The sequence below is a fragment of the Pseudophryne corroboree genome, chromosome 4 (genome assembly GCF_028390025.1).
Source record: "Pseudophryne corroboree isolate aPseCor3 chromosome 4, aPseCor3.hap2, whole genome shotgun sequence".
Classification (NCBI taxonomy): Eukaryota; Metazoa; Chordata; class Amphibia; order Anura; family Myobatrachidae; genus Pseudophryne; species Pseudophryne corroboree.
In genome coordinates, this window is record NC_086447.1 from 434,082,500 (window position 1) to 434,105,741 (window position 23,242).

The window sequence follows — 23,242 nt, forward strand, 5'->3', positions numbered from 1 at the left end:
CCAGTGAGCCCTGTAACACATACACAACTACTCACACTGAGGCCCACACACACTCATACTGAGACACACACACACACACACACACACACACACACACACACACAGAGTGACACTCATACTGAGACACACACACAGTGACACTCATACTGAGACACACACACACTGACACTCATACTGGGACGGACACACAGTGGCACTCATACTGAGACACACAGTGACACTCACACTGAGACACACACACTGACACTCATACTGAGGTAGAGGCACATGTACACTCATACTGAGAAACACAAAGACACTCAGGGGCGGATCCAGAACAAAATGACGGGGGGGGGGCACCATGACAGAGGAAATGAGGGGGAGGTACTTTAGTGCGCACATAAGACGCACGTGCTCCAGAAAAGTGGGTTTGGCCTTGCAACAATGGTTGTGGCTTCAAAGAGAATGCCATATCCATGAGGCAGTGGGTGACGCCACAGAATGTGAGATTGTTTGTGACATAGTGGATGACGGGGAGAGATAGTGGGTGACAGGGAGAGGCAGACAGGAGGGAGAAGTGATGGGGTGAAATAGTGGGAGAAAGAAAGGCAGTGGGTGACAGGGAGAATGTGACGGGGAGAGGTAGTGGGTGATGTCAGGTAGAGAGTAAAAGGCAATAGGTGACAGGAGAGAAAAGTGATGGGGAGAGATAGTTGGAGACAGAAAGGCAGTGGGTGACAGGGAGAATGTGACGGGGAGAGGCAGTGGGTGATGTCAGGTTGAGAGTAGAAGGCAATGGGTAACGGGAGAAAAGTGATGGGGAGAGATAGCTGGAGACAGAAAGGCAGTAGGTGACAGGCAGTGGGATCTATATATGGGACACCGGCCTAGATGGAAATGGGGCAGAGAGATGGTGGTGGGAGGGGGAAACACTAGGCCGTAGAAGGGGATACACTGGGCTGAATGAGGGGATGTCCTTGCTGAGGGGCAGTGAGATGGGGGCAGGGGGCTGGGAGAGGGGAGACACTGGGCAGACAGGGTGGTAGATACTGGGATAAGGGAGTTAGTGAGATGGTGGGGGACACTGGGCTGGATTGGGGGGCCCAGGGCACTATGAGTGGGGAGGCACTTGGCAGGATGGGAAGAGGGCAGTGAAAGGGGTAACACTGGGCTGGTGAGGAGGGATCAGTATGTCTAGACTCACTGGGGGGTTCTAGATGGGAGAGCAGTGAGATGGGAACAGTGGGCTGGTTGGGGAGGGAAGGGGAAACATTGGGCTGGCAGGATGGGAGACACTGGGGCTAGGGGCAGTAAAGGTGGGGGCACCAGGCTGGAGAAGGGGGCAGACACTGAGAGAGCACTGTTTCTGTCTGGCCCTGCACATGCGAGTGCAGCACCGCACACTCACTCAGTAGCCCTTCCCGTGTCCCTGCACCCTACCTGCTTCCTCGGTCCCCAGCTCAGCTCAATCACCCCTGCACTGCCAACTCTGTGCAGGGATCTGTCTCCTGGTGGCGGGTCCGGCTGGCTCCATCAGGCGGCAGCTTGCTCCATCTAACAGGCGGCGGCATTGACTGCTCTCACTCCCCCGCAATCAGCGTACCGCGGAGCCCCTCCTCCCCCGTGTACTAGTGCAGCCAGGAAGAGGGTGACACTAAAGTCCGAATTAGGCCCAGCCCGCGAATCAGAATGCAGGAGGCGGAGCTGGGCTGTTCGTTCCTAGGTAAGCTGCTACAGGAAGGAGGGACCGACAGCCGGCGGCCTCATTGTGCAGTGCAGCATAAAAAAAAAAACACCTCCTAAATGACAGGGGGAGCACGTGCCTTGGTGCCCCCCCCCCTGAATCCGCGTATGATGACACTAATACTAAGTCAGAGACACACACACACACACACACACACTGATACTGAGACACACACTCATACTGAGACACACACTGATACTGAGACACACACACACTCATACTGAGACACATACTGAGACAACAAACTCATACTGAGGCACACACTGATACTGAGGCACACACACACACACACACACACTGATACTGAGACACACACACACACACACACACACTGATACTGAGACACACACACACACACACACACACACACACACACAGTAGTTAGTTACCTCCAGCTTACAGTATATCACAGGAGCAAGTCTGAAAGAACAGGCAGCAGAGCCATAGAAAGACTGCCGAGGACCTAGCATACTCGGGGGGCGTGGCCTAATCATGGAGGTGTGGCCACGCCCCTTTTATAAAAAAACCCACCAAAAAAAAACCCATCAAGCAGCAGGCTATGGAGCCGGCCCGGCAGGTGGGGGACACGGGACTGGCGAGGGGGAAACCAACTCTCTGCTCCCACTGCATAGCGGTGCGGCAGTGAATTGTCTAGCTGCCTGTCAGTCAGCTTAGCATCGTTGCAGGACTACCCGCAGCGCTGCTATGTGTCCATACCCTCCAACATGATCCGCCCCACTAGGTACAAAATGCTCTGTTTCTGGACTTCCCTCTTAATTTATTATTGCCATCACCTGTGAAGAAACAGCTTTCTTATCATTTAACTAGTTCAACACAGGTGATGGAAATCATAAATTAGGAGGGAAGTCCAGGAACAGAGCATTTTGTACCTAGTGGGGCGGGTCATGTTGGAGGGTCTGTGTGTCTCCCTTGCCGCCGGGTGCCTTGCTGCTGCTATTTCATGGGGGCTAGTAAAGGGCGAAGGGGGGAGAGCGGGTTGGCGGCTAACAGTCAAAACGACCAGGGCTCCTGACAGCCTCAGCATACCGCCCCCTCAGGTCCTGGCGCCCATAGGCAGCTGCCTAAAGCTGCCTAATGGAAGCGCCGGCCCTGTTGATACCTTTACTGTATAGGGTTATTGTAGTCAGAATAGATGGTTAATTATTATTGTTAAAGTAGGCTCCACTAACAACAATCTGATATTATCCAACTTAATGATCCTTCCAGAATGTATAATAAAAAATATTAATAACAAAATTATAAATAAAAAAATTCCTAAATACATGTCCCGAAGAGGCATGATTTTAATAATGCCATAGTATCTGTGTTATGTGACAAATATTATAGTGAAGAAAGAATTTAATAGTGCAATAGAAATAGCTGTGCATCTGTGTGTGTGTGTGTGTGTGTGTGTAGATATACAAATATATGTACGTGCAGTGTGACTAATGATGGGAATTATTGTGATGATCATTGAATCAGTTATTAAATGTGAATATGCTGATGATGTGAAATCAAATCATACAAAGCTGCAAACTAGATAGGTGAAGAAAGTGAGAAAATTGATATTGTGAATGTAATAAGTGCTCAAACGAAAAGGTGCATGCTTTAATAACTCTACGGTCATTATTGTGTTGTCAGTAAAAAGAGAACCTTAATATTCTAAGATGGTACAGTAAAGAGCCCATAAAAACAGATTTTGTGGTCACTGGTAAGGAATAGGTGAAATATAATTATTCATTTGATTCTGACAGATTGCTTGTCAGGTAAGTACTGTTAACATTGGTCACTGTCGACTGAATTTATCTGATGACATTAATAAATACAAGGTAAGTATATCGTCGGGGGTAAGTATGGATAAAGGTAAGTACAAACATTGGGAGCAAGATAGAAACATTCATATTTTGCTAATTCATGAACTTAATAATATCTATATCTGCAAATACTCAGGAGCGGTGATATTCCAGCACCGGTGGATAAAAAAAGGATGCGTTTCCACCTGATAGTTGTTTAATGGTATCCATAATCTCAGTGGCAAGGAATTATTGACTTCCATTCTAAAGGAAGGGAACATAACTATTCTGCTCATTCAGTCCTTTAGGAGATTGAGAATCCATCAAAAAAATATTTTTTGTTTCGAACTTCAGCAATTCCTTGTCAATATCGCATCCTCTGATGCCGGGTTTGATCTGTTTCATACCAAATGCAGTTAGCCCTTTAGGGTTACCATCGTGATGGTACAGGAAGTGATTGGCCACCGGAGACAAAGTTCTAAATCTAAGTTTATCCTGTCTGGCATTCCTTATGCTTCCTACATGTTCGAGTAACCTTGTTTTCAAAGTTCTTACGGTTTTACCGATGTATACCTTGTTACACGGACAGGTAAGTTGGTAAACCACCCCTATTGATTTACAATCCATCAATAGTCCATTTTCTTCTAAATCTGTCCATATAATTCTCTCTTGGTATCATACATTGGCAGGCCCTACATTGCCTGCATTGATATGAACCTTTTCTGAAATAAAGAGATGGTTTGGAAGTAGGTAGATGACTTTGCACTAGAATGTCCTTTGATGATTTTCTTCTTTGGAATCAACAGGGAATCTCTTGAGTAGTTGCGTACTTGCTGTTTGACTGTCCGGATATTTCTATTACTATAGCCCCTTTGTTTCAAGCGATCACAAAGCTGTTGTTCTCTCATTTGGTATGTGATACTCTCCAAACAGTTCCTTTTCATTCTTAACAGCTCCCCTTTTGGGATCCCTTTAATGGTCGCCGGGAAGTGAGAACTTTGAGCATGTAATATGCTATTTGTAGCTGTTTTTTTGCTAAATATATTAGTTGTCACTTGTCCTGTTTCATCAATTTGGATAGTCAAGTCCAAAAAATTCACTTGCTGCTGACTAACTTCCCTTGTCAACTTGAGATTGGAGTCATTGGTGTTAAGGATGCTAATAAATTCTTCTAGAGTGCTTTGATCACTTTCCCATAGAAACATAATGTCATCTATGTATCTAAAGTAAAGTACGGTGTGTTCCGTATATTTTTCAAGATGTTCGCTAAACACCATCTCCCCAGGTAGAGGTTGGCATACGACGGAGCACAAGCTGTCCCCATCGCTGTCCCTCTAACCTGGAGAAAGGACTTGCCATCACAGGTGAAGAAGGTTTTTTGTCAGTATGAAGTTAAGCAAAGTTAGGAGAAAGGAATTAAATTCTAAATACTTTCCCATCTCTAAGAAGAATTTAACCCTTCCAGACCTTTCCGATGGTCAATACTGGTATAAAGGCTTTCCACGTCATACGTGGCCAGCCATGTACCCAGTTTGACACACAGTCCTTGAATCTTAGTCAGGACATCCATCGTGTCCCTAGTATACGATGGCAATGCCAGAACATGATGGCGAAGAAATTGATCTACGTATATGCTTGCTCTCTGTCAGACTTCCTACTCCCGACACAATAGGTCTTCCTGGTGGTGTCTTGTCATTCTTGTGTATGTTCGGGAGTAGGTATAGTGTTAGAATTATTGGTTTGTCCGTTTTCAAGAATTCAAAGACACTGCATGTCAATATGATGATCCTATTGCATTTACTATACTGCTTGTACCTGTGAATAGTACAATTTAAGAACTGCAGCATCTATTAATTAGTAAAAAGGCTAGCTCATGTATGTTAAGAATATATATATATTCATATTTTTATTTAATTACTATCAATACACAAGCAGCCTTTTCATTAAACTCAGGAACTGGGGACAGACCCAGTGATCTCATCTCAATAGATACACTGTATGCACCTGCTAGCAATACAGTCATCTGCTGAAAGTTACAATTGTTTCTACTTTGCAACAGAGGAAGCTACATTTACACATCCTCATCCCTCACAGCTGCCAGCAATAAAGACATATGTGGAACTCAATGTTGCTACAATAGATACTATGCATAGATACTAGTAGCACAGATACAGCTGTGTAACATCTAATGCCAAGGGAAGAAACTATTCTTATGAATGAATGGGTTACATGTAGTAATCAAATCACTGCAGAATGCTTGATGACTCTGTGGAGTAATGATATATTTACGCATTCATAATAAATATAAGACATTGGAGAAGGGATATCACACCCAAAATCTCCAAATATTAACGTATTAGTGCAACTCCATCTGTGAGGGGTTCTCAATACATATATGGGAACCATTAACGGCATACTTTGAGTAGCTATTGTTCAGCTTACAGCACCCTAAAGGGCTAACTGCGTTTGTTATGAAACGGATCAACCCCGGCATCAGAGGATGCGATGTGGACAAGGAATTGCTGAAGTTCGATACAAAAATGATTTTTTTGATGGATTCTCAATCTCCTAAAGGACTGAATGAGCAGAATAATTATGTTCACTTCCTTTAGAATGGAAGTCAATAATTCCTTGCCACTGAGATTATGGATACCATTAAACAACTATCAGGTGGAAACGCATCCTGAGTATTTGCAGATATAGATATTAAGTTCATGAATTAGCGAAATATGAATGTTTAAATCTTGCTCCCAATGTTTGTACTTACCGTTATCCATACTTACCTCGGACGATATACTTACCTTGTATTTATTAATGTCATCAGATAAATTCAGTCGACAGGGACCAATGTTAATAGTACTTACCTGACAAGCAATCTGTCAGAATCAAATGAATAATTATTTTTCACCTATTCCTTACCAGTGACCACAAAATCTGTTTTTATGGGCTCTTTACTGTGCCATCTTAGAATATTAAGGTACTCATTTTTTACTGACAACACAATAATGACCGTAGAGTTATTAAAGCATGCACCTTATCGTTTGAGCACTTATTTCATTCACAATATCAATTTTCTCACTTTCTTCACCTATCTAGTTTGCAGCTTTGTATGATTTGATTTCACATCATCAGCATATTCACATTTAATAACTGATTCAATGATCATCACAATAATTCCCATCATTAGTCACACTGCACGTACATATATTTGTATATCTGCACACACACACAGATGCACAGCTATTTCTATTGCACTATTAAATTCTTTCTTCACTATAATATTTGTCACATAACACAGATACTATGGTATTATTAAAATCATGCCTCTTCGGGACATGTATTTAGGAATTTTTTTATTTATAATTTTGTTGTTAATTTTTATTATACATTCTGGAAGGATCATTAAGTTGGATAATATCAGATTGTTGTTAGTGGAGCCTACTTTAACAATAATAATTAATTAATCATCTATTCTGACTACAATAACCCTATACAGTAAAGGTATCAACTAATACTAAATAGAATATTATCCACTAAGAGGATCCCTTAAGGTTCAGGGTAATACAATTAAATCTACAACACAGGGAGCAAAGGAATTTATTCATGATTATTACAACAAGGATGTACATCTATAATAATGCAGTATCATCTAATAATACATTATGTTCACATTAGGAGACTATCAATTGGCCGATAAAGACCATATGATGCTTCAGGCACATAAAGTATGGTACTCAGATCCATCCATTTTCCTATTGTTAATACTATACTTAAGTTATGTAACTTCTTTCCCCTTCCTTTTTTTCAACATATCAAACAGTAAAACAATACATACACAAATGAATGCTCTAGATCTGTGGGATATCGATCTCTCCCTATGCTTAACATGGGAGACGGTCTATTGGCCAGGAGGCAACATGTGACCAACTTTCCCATGTTTACAATGGGACTAATTGCCATTGGCCGGATAGATCATGTGACTGGCATGACGTAGGACCCTGGGAGCCGCAGACAGGAAGACACTTGCACTTCTCCTGTATCTAACACAGGAGTAGCGCGATTGGTTAAGAGAAACACATGACACCTTATCAACAATGGGATTGGTTACTGGTTGCCAATATAGGGTAACCAGGCACAACAATCGGGTTAGCCTAGAGAAAGTCTAAAAACGAAACATGTGTCGGCAGTGCTATGGCCGCTACCTGATTTTATTTATGCATTAATGTATCAGAACAATACATATACGCCATTGTGCAAATACTGTTGATAGGAGACTTTGGGTTATGCAGGCTGTAAAGACTTAACGTTTGCCCTGACAACATATGAGAAAAGCTGACTGCCACATAATTTAACATAGTATGCCAATACCTGTACAATTGCACTGCTGATAGGAGATACTGGGCTGTGTATGCAGGCACTACCTAATGTTCTCCTTGGCAATTTATGAGGAAGCTGATTATTACACAGTTTAACATAGTATGCTAACATCTATACAACTACAAATATTAGCAGACAGGTGTCCCTATTTTACACATTAAGGCAGGCAAGAGTCCCCATTTAACACATTCCAGGAGACTAAGTCCCCATTTAACACATAGAAACATAGAAACATAGAATTTGTCGGCAGATAAGAACCACTTGGCCCATCTAGTCTGCCCCTTTTTTTTTTTTTATATATTATTTTTTTTTATCACTAACCTTATTTGATCCTTATTTCTTTGTAAGGATATCCTTATGTCTATCCCATGCATGTTTAAATTGCTCTACTGTCTTAGCCTCTACCACCTCTGATGGGAGGCTATTCCACTTGTCCACTACCCTTTCTGTGAAATAATTTTTCCGCAAATTTCCCCTGAACCTCCCCCCCTCCAGTCTCAGTGCATGTCCTCGTGTCCTATTGCTTCTCTTCATTTGGAGAATGTTTCCCTCCTGGACTTTGTTAAAACCCTTCATATATTTGAAAGTTTCTATCATGTCGCCCCTTTCTCTTCTCTGCTCCAAACTATACATATTGAGATTTCTTAGTCTTTCTGGGTATGTTTTGTGATGTAGGCCATGCACCATTTTATATCACACATGCCGGCAAACTGCGTCCCCATTTTACACAGTACGGCAGGTGGTGGGGGTGGGGAGGGAGGGAGAGAGAGAGCGAGAGGGGCTGTCTTACATTTCAAGCGGTTCTTCCCGCTCTTAAGCCGCCTCTCCCTTGTCTGCGCGGCGCCGCCGCCGGCCGGCTTGGCTCCCCTTTCTCGAGTGCCCAGCTCGGGGGGCGGGGTTTCACGGAATGACGCGATTGCATCGTGACGTCACGACGCAAACGCGTCATTCCGCGAGACCTCAACCCCCGAGCTGGGCACTCGGGAGGAGAGGGGAGGAGGGTTTCAAAGTCCTCAAGAAGTGCCGCGGCGGGCGCCCCGTGCGGTTGCACGGCTCGCCCGCCGCAAGAAACGGCACTGATAGTATGCTAACATCTATACAACTACAAATATTAGCAGCTCTATCCTACTACATGAGAATTTGATTAATATATTACACATATGAGAATGTGATTAATATACTACACATTTCAACATAGCATGCTGGTATCTATGCAACTACAAATACCAGCAACTCTATTCCACCTTATAGGAATGTGATTAATATATATACACAAACTATTGCAGAGAGACAATTTAATAGCTGCAGCATCTATTGCATATAATGCTGTGATATAATACTGCTGACATGATATACTGAACTAAGAGTGCTGGAACAATATAATGTCCCCTTTGAAAACTAAATGTGTGAATTGAATACTGCACATATCAGTACATCATACTAATATCCATATGATTATATGTGGTGGCAGACTTATCCCACTGCATGTCAATATGATGATCCTATTGCATTTACTATACTGCTTGTACCTGTGAATAGTACAATTTAAGAGCTGCAGCATCTATTAATTAGTAAAAAGGCTAGCTCATGTATGTTAAGAATATATATATTCATATTTTTATTTAATTACTATCAATACACAAGCAGCCTTTTCATTATACTCAAGAACTGGGGACAGACCCAGTGATCTCATATCAATAGATACACTGTATGCACCTGCTAGCAATACAGTCATCTGTGGGGTGGGGCTTAAAACGAAGTTCTCTTTATCATGGGACACCTCCCGCCTCAACTACCTAGGGGTTACTCTTCCTAGAGACCTCTCACGCATCTTCGATTTTAATTTTGCCCCATTATTGACTAGGCTACGATCTAACCTCCAATCATGGAAGTCAAGACCATTTTCTTGGTTTGGGAGAATGGGTATTCTCAAAATGAATTCCCTTCCCAAGATTCTCTATTTACTACAGACTCTCCCTATTAAAATACCTCTAAAGTGGTTTCAGGATATCCAGTCATTATTTAGGGACTTCCTTTGGGGAGGGAAGCGCCCGCGACTGAGGCTCAGCCTGCTGTTCAGACAGAAAGATAAAGGCGGGATCGGTCTACCAAACATCCAGGGTTACTACCATGCCTGCCACTTGAGCAGGATCTTGGAATGGTCCAGACCGGATTCACCCAAACAGTTGACCCAGATAGAAAAACATTCTCTGTTGATCCCTCTGGATATTGCCCCATGCCTCCCCACCCTCCTTAGTCCCCCACATCCCACTATTGGCCCCACCCTGTTGTGTTAGAAAAAGGTCAGGAAACTGCCGTCGGTCTTTTCCTTGCACTCCTCCTATCTCTCCTTTTTGCTTAACCCCCATTCCTCCCCGGGCTTGAATTTAACCACTTTCCATTCCTGGTACGCCAGGGGCCTTTACTGTGTTGGACAGCTGGTGAGTGGGGACGGCATTGTCTCTTTCTCTGACCTGCGGACTAGGTGGGGACTGACTCAGGGAGACTTTTAGCGTTACCTACAGGTTCGCCACTTTCTAAAATCGTTAGGCCCCTTAAGATCTTGGTACTCTGTTTTGATACCTTTTGAACGATTATGTGCCAGCTCAGAGACCCCTGCCCATTCCATCTCCAAGATCTATACCATTCTACTCACAGATTCCAGTGTACCCCTTCCGCCTTTTACCCAGGTGTGGAATAAAGAAATGGGTGCTGACCTAGACGATGACCAGTGGAACAAGATTTTTAAATTGACACAAGCCTGCTCTGTTAGCACGCTGGTTATTGAGACTCAATATAAGCTAATCTCCAGGTGGTGTAGATGCCCTGATACCCTCTCCAAAATGGGTTTGGGTATCCCTAATATATGTTGGCGCTGCTCTAATGATGTCGGTTACCCGTTCCACATTTGGTGGCTATGTCCCGCTATTCAACTCCTCTGGAAGGATGTTCTTTCCCTATCAACTATAATAACAGGAAGGGATGTTCCTGTTGATCCGCTGTTTTGGCTTTTTCACCTCTCTTCTGGTCCTATCTCTAGCTATAAGCACTCCTTGCTGTGCCACCTAAATAATGCGGCGAAGGCGGTTATCCCTATTTTCTGACGCTCACCCTCTCCTCCGACAGTGCTGGACTGGTTCCATAGGATTGATCTTTATATGGACATGGACGATGTCATGTCCTCTATAGACAACGGTTACGACCGTTTTAGAGATACTTGGTTCCGGTGGATGACATTTAAAGATTCTTCTGTATATCGGGAGATCCTCACTAATAACTGCCACCAACCCCCCTGAGTATCCCTGACAGGGCATTCCATATCCTAGATTCCACCACATAGATTGCTTTCCCTCTTTTTTGTCTTTTTTCTCTCCCTCTCGCTGGTAGGTTTTGGATCAGGATTTTTCTTTTCTTTCTTCCCTTTCTCTCTCTTTCTATTCTGGATTTCTTCTTGTTCAATTTGTACTTTTTCTTTTTCTTTCCCGTCCAGACAGGTCTGTGTACATGCATGCTTTTTAATTGGGATAGTTGTTTTCTAAGGTTTATATAACTGTGGGCTGTATATCTGTTTGCCCATAGACTGTTATGAATGGTCCAGACCTGCTCTCCCTATCAGTTTCTGCTGTTAGTACAGAGTACTTTTGTTATTTGTATTGATTTTTGTTATGCAATAAAAATCTAATTTGCACTAAAATCCGAAAAGTGTCCGGTGCACATCTCTAAAAAATAAATAAATAAATATAAATATATATATATATTTATATATATTGGGACAAAAAAGTATTTGGACAGCCACCGATTGTGCAAGTTGACCCACTTAAAAAGATGAGAGAGGTCTGTAATTTCCATCATAGGTATACTTCAACTGTGAGAGACAGAATCTGAAAAAAAAACCCCTAGGAAATCACATTGTATGATTTTAAACAATTTATTTGTATATTTTTGCGGAAATAAATATTTGGACAATCAAAAAGTTTAACTCAATACTTTGTAATATAACCTCGGTTGGCAATTACAGAGGTCAAATGTTTCCTGTAGTTCTTGACCAGGTTTGCACACACTGTGGCAGGTATTTTGGCCCACTCTTCCATGCAGATCGGTCATGTTTTGGGGCTGTCGCTGGGCAACACGGACTTTCATCTCCACAGATTTTCTATTGGGTTGAGGTCTGGAGACTGGCTAGGACACTACAGGACCTTGAAATGCTTCTTACAGAGCCACTCCTTAGTTGCCCGGGTTGTTTGTTTGGGGTCATTGTCATGCTGGAAAACCCAGCCATGTTTCATCTTCAATGCTCTTACTGAGGGAAGGAGGTTTTTGCCCAAAATCTCACTATACATGGCCCATTCATCCTCTACTTAATACGGATCAGTCGTCCTGTCCCCTTTGCAGAAAAGCAGCCTCAAAGCATGATGTTTCCACCCCCATGCTTCACAGTGGGTATGGTGTTCTTGGGATGCCATTCATCATTCTTCTCCCTCCAAACACGGCAAGTGGAGTTTATACCAAAAAGTTAGATTTTCCTCTCATCTGACCACACTACATTCTCCCAATCCTCCTCTGGGTCATCCAGATGGTCACTGGCAAACTTTAGACGGGCCTGGACATGTGCTGGCTTAAGCAGGGGGACCTTTCAGGCACTGCAGGATTCCAATCCATGACGACGTAGTGTTACTAATGGTAACCTTTGTGACTGTGGTTCCAGCTCTCTTGAGGTCATTGACCAGGTCCCCCCCATGTAGTTCTGGGCTGATTCCTCACCGTTCTCAAGATCATTGATACCCCACGAGGTGAGATCTTGCATGGAGCCCCAGGTCGAGGGAGATTGTCAGTGATCTTGTATTTTTTCCATTTTTTTTAATAATTGTACCAATAGTTGACCTCTTCTCACCAAGCTGCTTGCCTATTGTTGAGTAGCTTATCCCAGCCTTGTGCAGCTCTACAATTTTGTCCCTGGTGTCCTTAGACAGCTCTCTGGTCTTGGCCATGGTGGAGAGGTAGCAGTCTGACTGTTGAGGGTGTGGACAGCTGTCTTTTATACAGATAACCAGTTGAAACAGGTGCCATTAATACAGGTAATGAGTGGAGGATAGAAGAGCTTCTTAAAGGAGTAACAGGTCTGTGAGAGCCAGAAATCTTGCTGCTTGGTAGGTGTCCAAATATTTATTTTCCACAAGAATATACAAGTAAATTGTTTAAAAATCATACAATGTGATTTCCTGTTTTCTTTTTTCTTCAGATTCTGTCTCTCACAGTTGAAGTGTACCTATGATGGAAATTACAGACCTCTCTCATCTTTTTAAGTGGGTCAACTTGCACAATCGGTGGCTGTCCAAATACTTTTTTGCCCCACTGTATGTATGTATGTATGTATATATATATATATATATATATATATATATAGAGAGAGAGAGATATCATGCATTTGTTATATTTTTTTCCTTTTTGAAGCTCTTTGCTTTCTAAAAGCATATCATTAGTCCTAGGAACCCACTTTAGTCACTCTGCTTTCACCCCACACCTTAATTTCCTACAGTGTATTTTAGCAATAACTTTCAAAGTAAATTGAAAGGCATAGCCATCCTATTTGCAAAAAAGCTTTCCACCTCTCATTAAGTGTACAATTTTTGAATGCTTTTACATCATTATGCTCCTAACCAGGCCCAGTAATCTTTCCTGTCAAAAATACTGTATAAGCTGTAGCTGCAGGAGGGTATCCTGATTATTGGTTGAGACTTTAATTGGGGACTAGATCCTCACCATGATACCTCTTTTGTCTCATCAGCCCCCTATGGTCAGCCCACTCAAGATAAGAAGTTGCTTTGTGCACACCAGCTGTCTGACGTTGGCGTATACTTAACCCAACAAAAAAAGATTTCACATTATACTTACATCTCCATGGGACTTACTCCTTACATAAACTATTTGTTTATAGGACATAGACATCTACACCTTTTCAGAGCAGCCCTCCATTGGTGTTACTATGTCTAACCACACCCCCATTTTCTTGGATTTTGCCCTTACCCAATCCTCTCCAGTGTCATGCCAGAGGGTTTGGATAGGCTTGGGGTGGCATGTGAGGCTGGAGCCAAAACAGCTGGAGTGTGGTGGAAATGCAGAGACTTAATCCAGCTTTTACTCATGAAGTGTTGTACACTAGGAGATGTATGGTTTAGTGTAGTTGATGAAATAAATAGATGCTCTTGTAGTGGCTGTCCGAAGGTGAGATGAAGAGAGAGAAAACTTTATAAAACAGTAATAGTCAGTAGGCTTGCACTCTTGATAGATGTAGGCAGCAGTGACTGGATACAGGAACCAGATTTACTAGATATCTGATGATACTGCACTAGCATAAAGATAACATAACTGTAGGTTGGTAGTGACCAGACTGGATCTGGAGAGGAGACTGGACTAGGACCAATAGTAACCTGCCTAGAACTGGAGTGGAAGCTGGATTGGATCCAGTATGAACCGGGCTGGAAACTGAACCAAAATTAACATGGGCTGGAACCAGAGTGGAAGCTAGACTTGAACCAGTGTTATCCAGGTTAGTACCAGAGTGGAAGCTGGACTGGAACTAGTAGTGACTGGGGTGGAACCGGAATGGAACCAGTACTAACCAGAGCAATGGTAATGACACCTAAGTATCAGGGAGCTCAGCACAAAGCTGCAAACACTAGGGAAGCAACGTTGTACTGGTGGCTTTGGAGTAGACAAGCTGCTTCTTTTATAGGTATCAGTCTCTCATGATTGGCTTCAGTAATCAGCTGATGTGGATGCAGCAGATGAAATGGCTGAGAATGATCAGGTAACTTCCTTCAGCATGGCCCTGCTATTTCAAGGTCCCCCCCCCCCCCCCCCCGGCCAGTTCTGCTGACTGCTGCAGAGGGGCGAATTTGTCCATTTCCAGGCTGAACCGGCAGCAGAAGCTCTCCCAGCAGCAGTGGTAGCTATTGGGAGAGCTGCTGCTGGGGGCGGAACATTGAATTCATCCAAGACACTCCTGAAACTGGGACTATTGGACTCTGTAGCCGCAGCGGCAGTGCTGCTGCCTCCCCTCCTCTGTCGGCATCAGTGACTAGTAGATGCGCTGTGCAGCTGACCCTGGGGGATGAGACATTCATGATGTCTCATCATGCCCCCAAGAAGGTAACGAGCGGGAGGCTGGAGTGTGGAATCAGAATCTGAGTCTGACTGAGGTTAGTGAGAATGTAACTCTATAGCAGTAGAAAATCATTAATGTATCTTAAAAGGTGGGTAGAAATGTATTAAATATATAAAGGGTGGGGGTGTACATTAAATAGGTAAGGGGTGGGGGGATCATTAAATATCTAAGGGGTGTGGGTGAGGGGGGTCATTAAATATATTGCCACTATCCAACTTGGAAAAAATCGGTCCCCTTTTCCCAGTTCTTTCAGGTCAGGAGAAACTGTAGTGACATTCAAGACTATTGGATTCAATCACAAGTGTTATACGATCGCTTTATCCAAAGAGGTTACAATCTATCTTTAATTGATGATGCACGAATAAGGGCATCTCTTCGAGATGGGGATGATTTATTGACACCCAAACTGATATCGAAAAAATAATGGCATCATAGACCATTTATTACTCAGTTCAACAAGGAAAATTTCATTGTACGAAAAGTCTTGGATCGTCATTGGGGGATCCTCCTGAAAGATCCCATTCTGGGTCCTCCTCTACCCCACAGACCAAACTTGTAAATCTATGAATCTTAAGAGCATCTTGCACCTAGGAAATTGCAACAGAATATAGTCCCAGTTTCATGCAATAAGAACTTTTTTTATAACTAAAAGTTCTGGCTGCAATCTGTACATTTGCTGAAAATTTCTTGATCGCATTAAGTTCAATTTTAAGCTGGATACTGGTAGAATGTACACGCTAAATTGCCTGGTCACCTGTAACTCTGAATACGTTGTATACAAATTCACATGTGGATGTGGACTGATATACGTAGGAAAGACCAAGAGACAGATAAAAATCCAAAAACAGGAACACATGCGCAATATAAAAAAAAAATCAAGACCCACAGTTTACCTCTTCATTATGCAGAAAAACATCAATCAGAGGTTGTTCCATCTACCTTTCGTTTTACAATACTAGAGCATATCAAAGAACCAGTAGGGGGAGGTAATACAGACCTTAGTTTGGCAAAAAAAGATAGCTTTTGGATTTATACCCTTAACTCAATTTCTTCTTACAGCCTTAATGAGGGTATAGATGTAGCCTCCTTCTTATAGACCAACTTTGAGTCTTCACTCTGCAATTTCTGCTATTAAATTAGTTATTTTCACCTTTTTCTTAGGCCATTGAGGAATATTAATTTCCCTTCCATCTAGAGGGGAGATATTAACCCCCCCCCCCCCCCCCTTACCTATATGTTTATGTATTAATATTATCACACTGATATATTAATCCTTATGATAGAGTTGATTGATTCCTGTTCTGTTCTATGGGTGAATTCATATTTTTTGTAAACTGATTATTATCCATTGAAATGATGACCATATATCTATTGCTAAACACTCGAATCTGCAGATTAGACCTTCACTGCTGTTTCAATAAGTAGGCAATGGAAATTATAGGGTCACCTGGACAGCTACTTTTACTATATAGAGATATATAAGTTTCTGTTAAAATTCACTCTACCCTTCTGTCACCTTTGTATAGTAATAAGGTTAGTTCAGAGACTACTATGCATTAATCCAATATTTATAAACTGCTCCTTATAAAGTATGATGGAACACTATTCACTTATCTTTCTATGCCTAGTTCTTTAAAAGTATAACTAAGTGCACTTATTTAGCCTCTTACAAAGTAGGAAGAAACACCATTCATTAACTATTTTATACGATGGAACATTATTCACTCACCTATCTATGCTTAGTTTTTTAAAAGTATCACTAAGTATATCTATTTAGTCACTTATAAAGTAGGATGAGACACAACTCAACTATTTTAAGCGTAGCCCTTTAAAGTATGAAGAATAGCCTCCCATTAATAATAATTTTGTTCATCACTAATTTAATTTTATTAGTACTGTCCCTTTAATTGCAGTTATGGTCACTATAGGTATAGCCACTTTATGTTTAGTCCATAAAAAATAGGCTGATTTGCTTATCCTCAATAAAATATTTAAAATATTTAGTTTATCATCATTACTATTCACTAGCACTGTCCCTTTAATTAATCTGTCCATAAAAAATAGGCTGATTTGCTTATCCTCAATAAAATATTTAAAATATTTAGTTTATCATCATTACTATTCACCAGCACTGTCCCTTTAATTTGTCTCCCCTTAATAAAATATGTAGTCTCTCATCAATACTATTCAATAGCACTGTCCCTTTAATGAAATTAGTTATGGCTTTTATAATCAGTTAGTCCCCTAGTGATATGTAATCTGGATTTTATATTTTTTTTAGTTATTTATTTTTTATATTCCCTGTGTGATCAATCTTACTTTTGAATTGGATGGACGGAACTAGCAGTGAATCAGTTAAAATAATTCTTCTACCTGCCTTATTGCACCTGTATTCACTTCATTAGATTACTCCATAGGTAACTGTAGGAAGAAGTGGTCACTAACCAGAGGGATATAAATAGTCCCTCTTATGCCCTCTCTCAGTTATTCACAGAACTCTGAGAGGAGCACATCACCCTTGGTATAAGTATCACTAGGTTTTTCCTGTGTATTTCCATTGCCTCTTATATAGATTTATATATAAATATAGATATAAAATACTGGATTTAAAATCTTATTTTAAGTATCCTATGTATTTCTATACTATAATTTTGTTTTTAGTAATTGACATTTTTTTAATCTAAAAAACTGGATTTAATATCCCTTTTGAATATCTGTGTAATTTCATGATACATCTATGTTATAGCAATAATTAATATCTATCATTACCTGTGAATTTTGATGAAAAAATGAATACAGGTTGAGTATCCCTTATCCAAAATGCTTGGGACCAGAGGTATTTTGGATATGGGATTTTTCCGTATTTTGGAATAATTGCATACCATATTGAGATATCATGGTGATGGGACCTAAATCTAAGCACAGAATGCATTTATGTGACATATACACCTTATACACACAGCCTGAAGGTCATTTTAGCCAATATTTTTTATAACTTTGTGCATTAAACAAAGTGTGTCTACATTCACACAATTCATTTATGTTTCATATACACCTTATACACACAGCCTGAAGGTCATTTAATACAATATTTTTAATAATTTTGTGTATTAAACAAAGTTTGTGTACATTGAGCCATCAAAAAACTAAGGTTTCACTATATCACTCTCACTCAAAAAAGTCCGTATTTCGGAATATTCCGTATTTCGGAATATTTGGATATGGGATACTCAACCTGTACCTACTTAATAATCTTGCATTATATTCTTTATTTGCACTATATGTGCTATTGTACTGTATTACTGTTGTATTTAATCTTGCTTTGGGAAATTATTTACTTTCCCCAAATGGCTCAGTTGAGTTGGATCAATGTTTTGTTTGAGCACCAGTTGAAAGATACCTAAAATTATGGTAATTCACTTTATAGGCATATCCCTATATTATGTGCAGAAGGCTGTTCTATATCTACTAAAGTTCAGTGGTAGACACTTATCTGCATTCCATAGCAGTATGTATTATAGTCTTTCCCCTCACTTTTACTTTGAGACCCATTTATAGGGGGAAATTCAATTGTTTGAAAAGTAAATTGGGTGTCTGTTTTTTCCTATCTAATAGACAAGAAAAAACAGACACCCAACTGACTTTTCAAACAATTAAATTCCCTCCATAGAGATTATAATTAACTCCTCCCACTATGTTTATTTATATAGGTCATTTTAGACCATCGTTGAGATATAGCATATCAGTGTATGGACACTTTTTTTTCCATAATGGAGCCACATCACGCTGAGATTTTTAATACTAGTTATTAGTCTGGTATGTATCCTCATTTCCTCTCTCCACCACCTATTTTCTATCTTTATTTTATAGTCTAAAGTAATTTATTATTCATTAACTAGGTATCATATCCAGATAACCTGGTTTTAATAGAGGTTTATACATTTCATCAGATTTTCTTCACATCATTGAGCATTTTGGTATGTATGGTTCCACATATGTTGTAAAGAATCATATATACAGTATTTGGAAATTGGTACTGTTCATATATTCAATTTTATTTCCTTGTTTAGATAACGTACCCCTGATGAAGTCCCGATAGGGATGAAACACATTGGATCGATCTATTGTTTTACTTCTGTATCGTATGTTTCAACAAAGATATACACTAAAAACTGAATGTAAAACCGGATATAGCCGAAGACGTCCTCTGTAAAATCACAAAGACGTACTATGTTTTATTCTGTACTTTTATGAATAAATTTTATTCTATGTAATTGAAAATAGTTTTGTTCTAAACTGATGTACTAATATTATCGAAACAGTACCATACATTTAAATGACCTCAGATCTATATCCCCACCTAACTGTGCGGAGTTTGTATAGTCTCCCTGTACTTGTGTGGGTTTCCTCCCACAATCCAAAAATATACTGGTAGGATAATTGGCTCCGAACAAAATTAACCCTAGCGTGAATGTGTGTACGTGTGGTAGGGAATATAGGTTGTAAGCTCCACTGGGGCAGGGACTGATGTGATTCGGCAAATATTCTCTGTAAAGCGCTGCGGAATATGTGTGCGCTATATAAGTAAGTAACTGGTAATGTAAAATTTATATATATATAAAGTGATGTGCACCGGACATTTTTCGGGTTTTGGTTTTGGATTCGGACGCATTTTGGCAAAACCTCCCTTAAAATTTTTTCTCGGATTCGGGTGTGTTTTGGATTCGGGTGTTTTTAAAAAAAACAAAAACCTCGAAAACAGCTTAAATCATAGAATTTGGGGGTAATTTTGATACCATAGTATTAAAAACCTCAATAACCATAATTTCCACTCATTTCCAGTCTATTCTGGACACCTCACAATATTATTTTTAGTCCTAAAATTTGCACCAAGGTCGCTGGATGACTAAGCTAAGCGACCCAAGTGGCCGGCACAAACACCTGGCCCATCTAGGAGTGGCACTGCAGTGTCAGACCGGATGGCACTTAAAGAAAATTGGCCCCAAACATCACATGATGCAAAGATAAATAAAAAAAAAAAGAGGTGCAAGATGGAATTGTCCTTGGGCCCTCCCACCCACCCTTATGTTGTATAAACAGGACATGCACACTTTAACAAACCCATAATTTCAGCCACAGGGTCTGCCACACGACTGTGGCTGAAATGACTGGTTGGTTTGGGCCCCCACCAAAAAAGAAGCAATCAATCTCTCCTTGCACAAACTGGCTCTACAGAGGCAAGATGTCCACCTCCTCCTCATCGTCCGATTCCTCGCCCCTTTCACTGTGTAAATCCCCCTCCTCACAGAGTATTAATTCGTCCCCACTGGAATCCGCCATCACAGGTCCCTGTGTACTTTCTGGAGGCAATTGCTGGTATATGTCTCCACGGAGGAATTAATTATAATTCATTTTGACGAACATCATCTTCTCCACATTTTGTGGAAGTAACCTCGTACGCCGATCACTGACAAGGTGACCGGCTGCACTAAACACTCTTTCGGAGTACACACTGGAGGTGGGGGGGCAACTTAGGTAAAATAAAGCCAATTTGTGCAAGGGCCTCCAAATTGCCTCTTTTTCCTGCCAGTATACGTACGGACTGTCTGACATGCCTACAGTGATGCTGTCACTCATATAATCCTCCACCATTCTTTCAATGGTGACAGAATCATATGCAGTGACAGTAGACGACATGTCAGTAATCGTTGGCAGGTCCTTCAGGCCGGACCATATGTCAGTTTTCGTTCCTGACTGCCCTGCATCACTGCCAGTGGGTGGTTTTGGAAATTTGATCCTTTTCCTGGCAGCTCCAGTGGCGGTAGAAAATGAAGGAGGAGCTGTTGGCAGGTGACGTTCCGCTTGAGTTGACAAGTGTCTCACCAGCAGGTCTTTGAACATGTGCAGACTTGTGTCTGCCGGAAAGATACAACGTAGGCTTTAAACCTAGGATCGAGCACGATGGCCAAAATGTAGTGCTCTGATTTCAACAGATTGACCACCCGTGAATCCTGGTTAAGCAAATGAAGGGCTCCATACACAAGTCCCACATGCCTAGCGGGATCACTTCGTTTTAGCTCCTCCTTCAATCTCTCCAGCTGCTTCTGCAAAAGCCTGATGAGGGGAATGACCTGACTCAGGCTGGCAGTGTCTGAACTGACTTCACGTGTGACAAGTTCAAAGGGTTGCAGAACCTTGCACAATGTTGAAATCATTCTCCACTGCGCTTGAGTCAGGTGCATTCCCCCTCCTTTGCCTATATCGTAGGCAGATGTATAGGCTTGAATGGCCTTTTGCTGCTCCTCCATCCTCTGAAGCATATAGAGGGCTGAATTCCACCTCGTTACCACCTCTTGATTCAGCTGATGGCGGGGAATGTTCAGGAGTGTTTGCTGGGGCTCCAGTCTTCGGCATGCGGTGGCTGCCGAAAGTGGCCCGCATTTCTTCAGGCCACCGACAGCATCTCTTGCATGCCCCTGTTTTTTTTTTTTTAATTCTGCACCACCAAATTCATTGTATGTGCAAAACATGGGACGTGCTGGAATTTGCCCACATGTAATGCACGCACAATATAGGTGGCGTTGTCCAATGTCACAAATTCCCAGGAGAGTCCAATTGATACAATCGGCAGCAGCAGATGCCGTTTAACCACTTAGTGTATTCAATAAGATTCGGATTCGGCAACCCCTATTCAATGGATGGCCAAATCCGACTGTCGAATTTGGCTGTACCCGGGGTCCTGTCCTGCCGCTGCTGTCTGCGGCTGCAGGGTGCGCTGACAGTGACGGCAGGGGGTGCAGATAGCGGCAGCCGGCGGGGAAAGTAACTGCAGCGGACGGCAGGGGTGAGCTGGATGGCGGCGGGGGTAAGCTGGCGTGCAGTGGGGGAGCTGAGAGGTGGGGGGAGGTGCTGCAGGGAGAGAGGTGCTTGGCCGGCTGGACGGCCAGGCAAGGTACCTCTCATCCCCGTAGCCTCCCACACCACTCCCCGTCTCCTCACCTCAATCCGACTTGTTTTCAAGTCAGATTGAGTTTGTCGGAAAGGGGGCCAAAACCTGTCGGATTTGGCCCCATTTCTGACAGAAGCATGTAGATCGGCGGCTTTTCCCCCATCCACTTGTTTTCCGACACGTGGATTCCCGACTTGTAGGAGAAAAACTGCCTCTAATGAATAGGTCGGAACCCCTTACGACCTATTTCTGTCGGAAGCTGCCGTCTTTCCGACAAGACGGCAGCTTCTGACAGTTATTGAATACACCCCCCTTAAAGTGTGAATTTAAAAAAAAAAAACAACTCAAAAATTGACAGGTGTTTTGTTTTAGTAAAACAGGTGAAGAACATGTATTTAAACTTATCCAAAACGATTTTATTTATTTAAAAAAAAAAAAAATATATATATATATATATATATATATATATATATATATATTTTTTTTTTTTTTTTTCAATATTTGTAAAACAAAATATTGCATTTCCAAACATCAGATAGTCACCATCGGAAACCTCGGGAACATTGCGACCACCAGGTACACACTAGGGGACTAAGTGTGTGTGTGTGTGTGTGTGTGGGGGGGGGGGGGGGGGGGGTTAATTTACATTTTCCCAGCAGTTGCTAATGTCTGCAGCCACTGGGTAGGGAGTCCTGCTTTGCTGAACGCTGAGCACGAAGACACTGCTGAGGGCACAGTGAAGCAGAGGGACTGGAAGGTTCCTCTGAGTGCAGCAGCTGTGGGAAGATTCTCTTCCTGCAGCCACCCATGCAGTGTATCTGACTGGTCGCATCATTTGCGACCAGAACAGATAAGTCATTGCCTGGTGTGGTTCCAAATAATGTGACCATGCCAGGCACCTGGTTAAGAGAAGACACCACATGTAGAGACCACCAGTGCTCCCACTCGTCCTGAATATGAATGATGCTGGTCAGTCCGGCCTCCATGAAATTGGGATGAATTATTCAGGAAGTGGGGCCCACCAGAAATATCCCTGACTAACCACTTTGAGTCCTATTAGGAGAAAAGTGCTATATAAATATTATTATTATTATTATTATTATTATTATTACTAGGGATGGACAATGGTGCACTCACCATCAATGGTAGCAAACTATACAATAGATGACCATCAATGTTTTCACCCAGTTATGGTCATCCCTTCTCTTCCACTCACTGCACATGGGCAAATCAGA

At 41.8% G+C, this 23,242-nt stretch overlaps 1 long non-coding RNA gene across 1 annotated transcript in view; it reads left to right on the forward strand.

Moving 5' to 3' along the window:
• The window catches only part of LOC134911478 (uncharacterized), an 87,509-nt gene extending 68,170 nt beyond the window's left edge, over positions 1–19,339 (forward strand). Inside the window, exons 2-3 of the long non-coding RNA XR_010176609.1 lie at positions 18,958–19,035; positions 19,129–19,339. This is a non-coding gene — a long non-coding RNA (uncharacterized LOC134911478). The remainder of the gene's footprint in view (positions 1–18,957; positions 19,036–19,128) is intronic.
• Positions 19,340–23,242: the final 3,903 nt, after the last annotated feature.